The following is an 8,807-nucleotide window of genomic DNA, read 5'->3' on the forward strand; positions in this document are numbered from 1 at the left end:
ATCACCTAATTATTTCTCAAAGGTTCCTACCTTCTAATACTATTACAATGAGGATTAGGTTTCAATGTATGAATTTTGAGAGACACAATATTCAGACCATAGTAGTCTCTTTCATTAGAAGGTAAACTCCCTGAGGTCAAGTACCTTTGCTATTCTGTGTATGAATTTATCCCAAGTACCTAGATCTGTGCCTCTCACATGTTACGTGTTCAGTGTCTGTTGACTATTGAACAAGTAGCCTGTTCTGGGTTCCACATGAACAACTGACCTAAATTCCAAGCCTAGGTCTTACTTGAGTAGACCCATGAGAGCTCTCCTTTACTAATGCTATAACACAAACATCATATACATGCTCAGTCTTTTTAAAGATAGAACTCTATGTTATTTCCCATTAGCTTTAATATTACATGTCAACACATTCAATTGTGAAATTAAAAGAGAGAATGTGAAAAAGTATTTCGTAAATGATAAAAGTGCCTATAATTTTTAGTTGTTAGTATTATTTATCTCACTGAGTTAATTAGTCTATTGATGTGGTTGACCAATGCCATTTTTAGAGTATTAATTTCATCACTGTAAAGTAAATATCATAATGTCTCCTCAGTCTATCTTGCAATTATTGTTGAGTTTTCAAGTTTCAGTCATTTGCGTATCACCTTACAACTTTTCTCATTTCGTCTATTACTCATGTTTTTCTCTAAACAGTCTTACTTTTTATTTTCATAAATTTTAAGAAAAAATATACTACCTCATTGAGAGGTAGAGTCATTTGCCATAAATAGAAGGCACATTAAATATACATTAAAATGCCATTTAGCTATTTAATTAAAAAAAGTTGTATCCTGCCAAAAACATCTCATCTTCCATTCCTGATACCACACTTTTGGAAGCATAAGGTGCTAGAACACTCTAAATTGTGACAGAACATGTAGAAATGATTGTGATTCATAGGAATATTACTATTGTACTTTTTGTGATTAATAAAGAAGGCGAGCATTCAACCCTTGATTCATCAAAAGTGCAAACTAAATTTTATCTGTGGAAAACACACATGTACATACTTAGACAAAACTCAAGATTAAAGGTTGAGAGCACACTTTTAGTATGAAGAGAGTCTCCGAAAGTATTGGTTTCTCAAATAAAGTAAGTGATTATATGTGATGAAGTTGGTCACCAATCCAGCCCTTCTGAGCTGGCATGGGTCCCTAGCCAGCTTGGAATTATCCAGTTGGAATCATGTGGAGGGTAGGGAAGTTAAACTGCTATGACAAGGAGACCCCAAAATGCAATGGCTCATTTTCTCTTCAGGGTGGGTTGTTGAACTCTGCTCCCTGTGGTTGTTCAGGCCAGCTGGAGAACACCTTCGAGGCTGTCTGGCATCTTAGAGGCTGGGTGGCTGTGGTGCTCAGGAGGGATGTCTGTTGTCTTAAGGGCACAGAGGGCATGCATAACTTCCACTCACATTCCACCGTCAAGAACTCAGCCACATGGCCACCCAATCTCCAGGCAGTCCTATGCTCGGTTAGCTCTCCTACCGCGGAAGGTGTGTTCAAGTCCCATTAGTCATTTGTTCTATTAGCTTTTTATTCTTAGCTCCCGGTCAAGATCTTTGAATTGACAATCACTGTTAATGGAAACTGGCAGCTTTCTTTCAGGATCAGAATTTTGAATTCATCCCAAATGAACAGTGCCAGCAAACAACTAGTGATTATTAGGTGCCTGATGTGACAAGACTATGATGTCTTAATTTAGTTCCCAGTGGGAGGATACATGTCACACAAACTGCCTCGCACCACGAAGGGAAAAGAGAGCTGTATACAGAGACAGTAGGTGAGAGCCTGGAGTAGGGGAACAGCTCTGGAGACAGAGAGGGGCCCTGTATAATATGGAGGAAAAGGAAATGATCTAAATAAAAAGGAAAATTAAAGGAAAAAAGTTAAATGAAAAGGAAAATACTTATCAACTTAAGGAGGATAAGTCCCTATCACAGAGTATAAGCTCAAACTCTCTGGTTCAGAGAAATAATATTCATAAAGGATTGTGTGAACTTATGTCATCTACTTAATTAAAAAAATATATTTTAGGTGTTAATTTTTAGGTCTACCTAGATTATAAAGAATTCAAATGTCATTTTTTCCACCTTGAGAGAAGTGTTTTAACCACAGTGTGCTCCAGGGTCACAGCCTGAGGTTTCTTCCAGGGGCACCATCAAGAAACAGCTTTAAGGCCCACACTATTGTATTTGCTCCAGGGATTTTGGTTAAGGACGCTGTCTTTGACAGTGATCAGTGTCTCCACAAGAGCAATTCCTTTCAGGGCTAAGTGCCAGGAGTTTTGTTTCTCTGAAGAACTGAAATGTTTTATTCTCTTGACCTTTGAGAATCTTGTGACTGATTGCAGTTTGTCTTTTCACTTTGGCAACCAGGAAGCTCAGTGCCAAATTTGTCGTTCACTTAAGAACTGCACAGAACCATGGTGATCTGCCTTTGAATATAGTTCCTTAATCTTTGCTCTCAGAAATGACCTTTTCTGATTTACATTTTATTTGGTCTAGATTATTATTAACACAGACATATGTGGTGTGAGGTATGAGGGAGTATGAATAAATGAAGGAACCTAATGCGCATTTACCTGTCAACTGTTCATATCTTTCCATATTTGCTCCCATTTTTAGTGTTGCACACACGTATTTTCACATACTTGAATTGAAAGTGGCATAGACACTAGATTAGGATACAGAAAGAGACTAAAAGGGATCTCAAGGGGCATCTGCTTTCCCATCACTGTATGCTTACGAACTTCCTACTACTTTCTGTCAGGCGATTCTATGGTTTATGCTGGAACACCTCCATTGAAGGTGAACTTAGTATCTACCAAATGTGATTCATCTCTGGGAATTTCTGATGATTAGACATTCTCTATGTATTGTCATCTTACGTCACCTTCTACCCTTTGAATCTACCTGATGGCTTACACAATAAATGTTACTTCTTTGTCCATTGTTAGAAGCATTTGAAATAGGTGATCATATACCCCAGTGACTTTTTTTGACCAGATCCCTCAAAAATTCTGTAGATGACTAGGTTGAGAGTCCTCTCAGTAATCATCCTGGCCACTCTCTTCCAAACACATACCCTATTCCCCTAAGTCCTTAAAAGAACTAAAGCTTAAAAAAACTAAACTCAAACTCTTAATATGTCCTTGCCCCTAATTCTAAATACCTGGGTCTTATTAGCATTTTGTGTATTCAAATTATAATACAGACTCACGGTAGACTTTCTGCTAACCAAATTCCCTGAATCCCTTCCATACATGCTAGAGTAAGTTATCTATTCTCCAACTTGTTTTTGGGAGATCAGTCTTTGGGATCTAAGTGGAAGGTCTTACATTTCCCTACAATACCTTTTTCTTCTTCTCCTTCTCCTTCTACCTTCTCCTCCTCCTCCTGCTCCTTCTCCTTTTTTTTTTTTTTTTTTTAAGAGATCAGGTCTAATTATATTGCCAAGGCTGGCCATGAACTCTGGGGCTCGAGGGATCCTCCTGCTTCAGCCTCCTGAATACCTGGGACAGGTGTGTGCCACCACACCCAGCTCCTTGCATTCACTTTCATCCTGGTACGTTTAAACCATAACTTAGGACTTGACCAAATTATCCTAGATGTTTATTTTATGTTCTAAAATATTTGCTCCCCTTCTTCGTTTTTTTGCCACTCACAAATTTGATGGTCTAACTCTCTTGAGGCAGGGCTAAAAATCCTATGGCAAGCAAAGTCAGGATCCTTGCTGCTTGTTAGCAGAAGTCTCCTGCTAGGTAAACACTGTTCAACTTGTAAAGCAGTATTCTGTGTGCGCCATTATTTGTTGATATTAATCTACATGCTAGCATCCAAAATAGAATTTAGTAAACCTCGATTGAGAACAAATTATGTTTCAGGCATTGTGTTCAGAGCTTTTGTATACATTTAACTTTATTATTTACTGGATCTGTGACATAGAAATGTTCTATGGAACAAGGCCAGGACTGCTGTTGCAAAAGCTCTGAACACAATGCCTGACTCGGGGTTTACTAGATTTGTGTAGGAGCTGAAAAAAAGTAAGCTCTAACATTGGTGATAATGGACTTAATATTTTAATAATACTCAATGCAAACTGAGACTTAAATAAAACTTACTGGAAATGCCAAAAGTGGTGAATTCTCTTTGGACTTAAAGCTTTTATACTTTGGTTTCAACTGGAAAGAAAAGAGTCAAATTAAAAATTAAATACATGGCTAGAAGCAAATCCAAAAAGATTGTCTCAAAAAGGCAAGATGTATTAGAGGTCTCACATTTTTTTTTTTTTTTTTGTCTTTGAAAAATCCTGTGACATGTAATTTCCTAACTCAGGCTTTCTAAAAAAATTTTGAAGTCAGAAATGCATTATGTATATAAAAAGGGAATTGCCCCTAACCTCTCTAATGCTATTTAGCTAGTTTCTGGAAGAGCCAGAATTTGATGTCAGCTCTTTTCTCTAATAAACAATGCAGTTCTTATTTCTCCATCTTGTCTAAGAAGCTAATGTGATAGACCTTTTAAAATGCCTTGTTGAAGTCCCCAGGGCACTATTTTGTGTTTCTTTTTTTTCTTAGTTAACATGAGGTCATATAGACATTTCCAGTATCAGCTCAGTCTGCAAGCTCACCATTGTCTCTCTTTATGAAGTATTCCATCTGAGTTAATCGACCACTGTTTGTTTAGCCGTTCCCTTATTGTTGCCCATTTGGGTTCTTTCCAATTGCTAATTATTATAAATGGGCTTGGAAAAGTGGTAAGTGCTAGACAGATGTAAGGCTTGATCATCATTCTTTTGTTATCACACTCCCAGGATGCAGGCGTTTTTCTGTCTTCCTGACCTTCTTCCTAATGGCATTTTTATAAAAGCACCAACGATTTGAAAACATACGCTTTATTACGTCATCCAAGGCTGTATTCTTCATTTTTTTTTTTTCTCTTCAAGGGTGATAGAGTAGTTCAGAAATTCTAGGTCTGTCTCTGTAATTCTTCACAGAGTGGCTAATCAAGCACATTTTTCCTTCCTATCTTTACTTTGGTTCACTTTCAAGTAAATTTATTTAATTTCCCCTACTTATCTCCTTTCTTAAGAGTAAGGAGCCAGGAAAAATAGAAATTAAGTGGGTTAATGTTCTAAAGACAATGTCCATGAAACTAAAATATAAAAATAAATATTAAGCATAAGATTTACCTTCAAAGATGTCTTACATAGAATATATATTTATTGTATTATGAAAATCAGAAAATATAAAAAAGCATATAAAAGTGAAAAGATGGTTATAATTCTGTTTTCCCAGAGACTCTATTACTAATATCCTGACATGTTCTCTTCTAGTTTTCTCTATGTGGAATTTCTTTCTTTATGGAGCAATTTTGAAAAGTTTTAAAAATTTAATTTATTTGAAAATATTTTTAGGTTGTGCACAAAGTGGAAAGCGAACTCACTCACTGGAGTTTGGACTCTGCAGGCAGAGTCATTTCTTAAGGCCAATCCTGTCTCGGTCTCCTTTACCTGGGTAACTTCGAGCAAGTTCCATTAAGCTGTGATTTTCAGAGTATAGTGGCTCCTTGCATCAGAATCTCTCAGAAAGCCTTATTAAAAATTTATATCCCTGCATCCTACACCAGGTTTAATGAATCAGAAGCAGAAGCGAGAACTACTGTCCCGACCTTTCGGGAGCTTTCTTTCTAAATGAGTACAGTGTGGGAGTGGGATTTGGGCAGGGTTCTCCAGGGTAGAATTTCTTACCAGAGGACTCCTTGGATGGGGTGGGCAATGCTCAGGGATCCAAAGACCTTAGACCTTTTTTTTGTAAGTTTAGATCATTTCACATGTGTGCATCTTTTTGTGGTGAGGATGTCTTCACTTTAACCGTCTCCAGATTTATCAAAGAGGTCCTTACCCAGTAAGACGTCTAAGTCTTCAGTGATCTAAGATCTCTTTAGACCTCCCTCTGTAATGGGCCTCTGGTGGCTGTGGGAAGTGTGGCTGCTGACCTCGGTAAACGTCCGCCTTCTTCTGCCTTGGCCAACAAAGGTGTGAACCTCTCCTCCACCTTTTCCTTTAGTCATGTGACTTTGGGCAAGTTGCATAGCTTAATTCCTCTCTTGAAAAAACTTAATAGTACCAGTAGTATTTTATTTAACACCTATGATTTGCCAGGCACTGCTCTAAGCACTCATACCTGATTACCTCATTTCAGTCCTCTTGACAACCCTATGAGAGAGGCACTATGATTATCCCTCCTTAATAAATAAGCAAACAGATAGAGAGAGATCAAGTAACCTGCCCATGATGACACAGCTAGTGGATGGTACAGTTGGCATTCAAAAGCACATTTGCTGCCTCTAAAATCTATCCTACTAGTACTAGCAGTATTATTATTATATTATTTCTAATAACAATACTATCAATTATTAATAATACTAGTAAACACCAACAAGAGTAATAATGTTGTAACTCATAGTACTAATTGAAGGCATGTACTAGATGGGTGATTCTAACCAAGTGAATTACTTAACCTCTGGAGCTTCCATTTCTTCATTTGTCACCTGGAGATAGCAATGACATCTGCTTCACAAAGCTGTTGAGAGGATTTAAATGAGCTAATGCATTTAGAGCATTCACATGCCACATAGTACCACCTGATGGATTTCTTTTTATTGTAGTATAATATATATAACATAACATTTATCATTTTAGCCATTTTTTAAAGGTATAGTTCATTAGCATTAAATATATTCATATTGGGCATTTACCTAATAGAGTTTGTTTGTTTTTATATTTCTAGGATCTGTAGAGTGCTTCGCACAAAATTTGGCACATTGCGATTATTAATAAACTCCTTCTCTGTCTCTCCACCAGCATTCACAAACTCTAAAATACTACAGAGGTTCCAGTGACTATTCTTTTGTGCAGTATGAGAGGGAGAATTATGAGACACCCTAGATGACCTTGGGCATATTATGACTTAACTTCTCTCTGGCTCAATTTCTTCATCTGTGAAATGGGGATTAGAGCACCACTCACTTGATGGGGTGGTTGGAAATGACATGACCTGTGTGACGCTTTGGATAGTTCTAGCCATGTTAAACAACCAATGCAGGATAGTGAAAATGATCTTATTTTATCATAGTCCTTGCCCCTGGGAAGAGCACACTTGCATGGGTGCAGAGGAATTGCAGGCTGGCTGTGGTTCAAGATGGCTGCTTTCCCTCAGTTCCCTCCTTGCCATCCTGACAGTGGGGGCTCAGGAGAGACTGAACAATTGTGTGAAGAGGAGGAGTGAGCCTTTCAGGAGCCCACAGAACTTTTCGTTTTATAAAAAGCTTCAAATGAGGCTGCCATAGTGGTCTTGGTATTTTTGTATCTTTTCAGCTTCTATTTAGAGTGCAGAGTTGGCGTGGGAATGTTTTCCTTTATTTCAAGCTTTAAGTAGTTGTTGGGTAACAGCTGTTTTTGAAGATAATCTTTGAGGCACTGAGATGCTGCTATAAAAACAATTTTCTTGAATTCAAAAAAGTCTTCCTTCTTTTATGTGCTGGATTTTATTTTTCTGCATGCTTTTGCTCATGCTGTCACTTCTAGAATTCTCTTTCTATCCTAACTCTTGCTCCTCTGCTATTGTCAAAATCATCCCCATTCTCTTGCTGACACTTGTCTCATGCAGCATTCCCCATTTCTTCATTGATGACATTCTATGGGCCTTGTATGAGCGCTCTGCCTTGAGTGTTCGTTAGTTCTAAAGAAGTCATTCCCTACCTCGATTGCAGGTTGTGGAAGACAATAAGGCCTTGTTCTATTCATAACTATTTTCTCCTTGTCATTAAGTAGAAAATTATTGTATATCTTTCTCTTTGTCAAACCAATATCCAAACACCCTACTTGTTTTGGGGGGGGGTCCCCAAATAAGTAGATAGAATAGCCTCTCCTCTTGCCACCAATGCAAGATGAGACACAAAGGGGTCCATCTTCTCTGTCTTCTGGCTGGTGGAACACAGTAAAAATCATGGCCAGAGTTAGCATTGCTCATTCCTGCTTAAGCCTGATTTCCAGCCTTCCTTTCAGCATTGCAAGCTACCAGAAACTCCCTAAAATAATTTTTCTGTTTAAGTTAATTAATCCTGGTTTCTGTCGTTTGCATTTGCAACCAATAAGTTTTACTAGTATAGTGTTGTGAACACAGTGGAAACTTCAGGATCTACAGATCCTGTTTATAAACTTCAGTTCACTAAAATCCCACGTAGTAATCTGTTGTTTATGCCTCTTCAGCCTTCTGATGTCTGATGTTCCATCTGATATTAGCAGCTTGATTTTCTTTTTCCAAACCGCTTATCTCTATTCTTAGTCCTTGTGGTTCAGGTGGAGTTGACTCCAGTCATGCCTGCAGGGTAGGCATGTCTGGTCAAGGCGCTGAAGCCCTCTGGCTACGATGATTGGCTCAGGGAAGGGCATGTGACTTCATCCAGGCCAATGAGAGTCAGTCCCAGGACTTTTGCTGGATGTATAGGCAAAGAAATGTGTCCTTTCGCTGCAGTTGCCAAGTTGGTTGGCTGGAGTTCCCAGGGACCACCATGAGGGAGAGTCAACCTGAGAATTCAGCCATGTCAGAGGAAAACAAGCTGAGAGAGAAAGAGAAATAAATTTCTAATGACATTGCTTGAGGAACAGGATTGAATTGTGCCTGAGTTGTAATAGTAACAGCTAACATATATTAAATACGTACTATGTACCAGGCACTGATCTAAGCATTTCTTG

This window comes from Theropithecus gelada, chromosome 14 (assembly GCF_003255815.1).
Source record: "Theropithecus gelada isolate Dixy chromosome 14, Tgel_1.0, whole genome shotgun sequence".
NCBI lineage: Eukaryota > Metazoa > Chordata > Mammalia > Primates > Cercopithecidae > Theropithecus > Theropithecus gelada.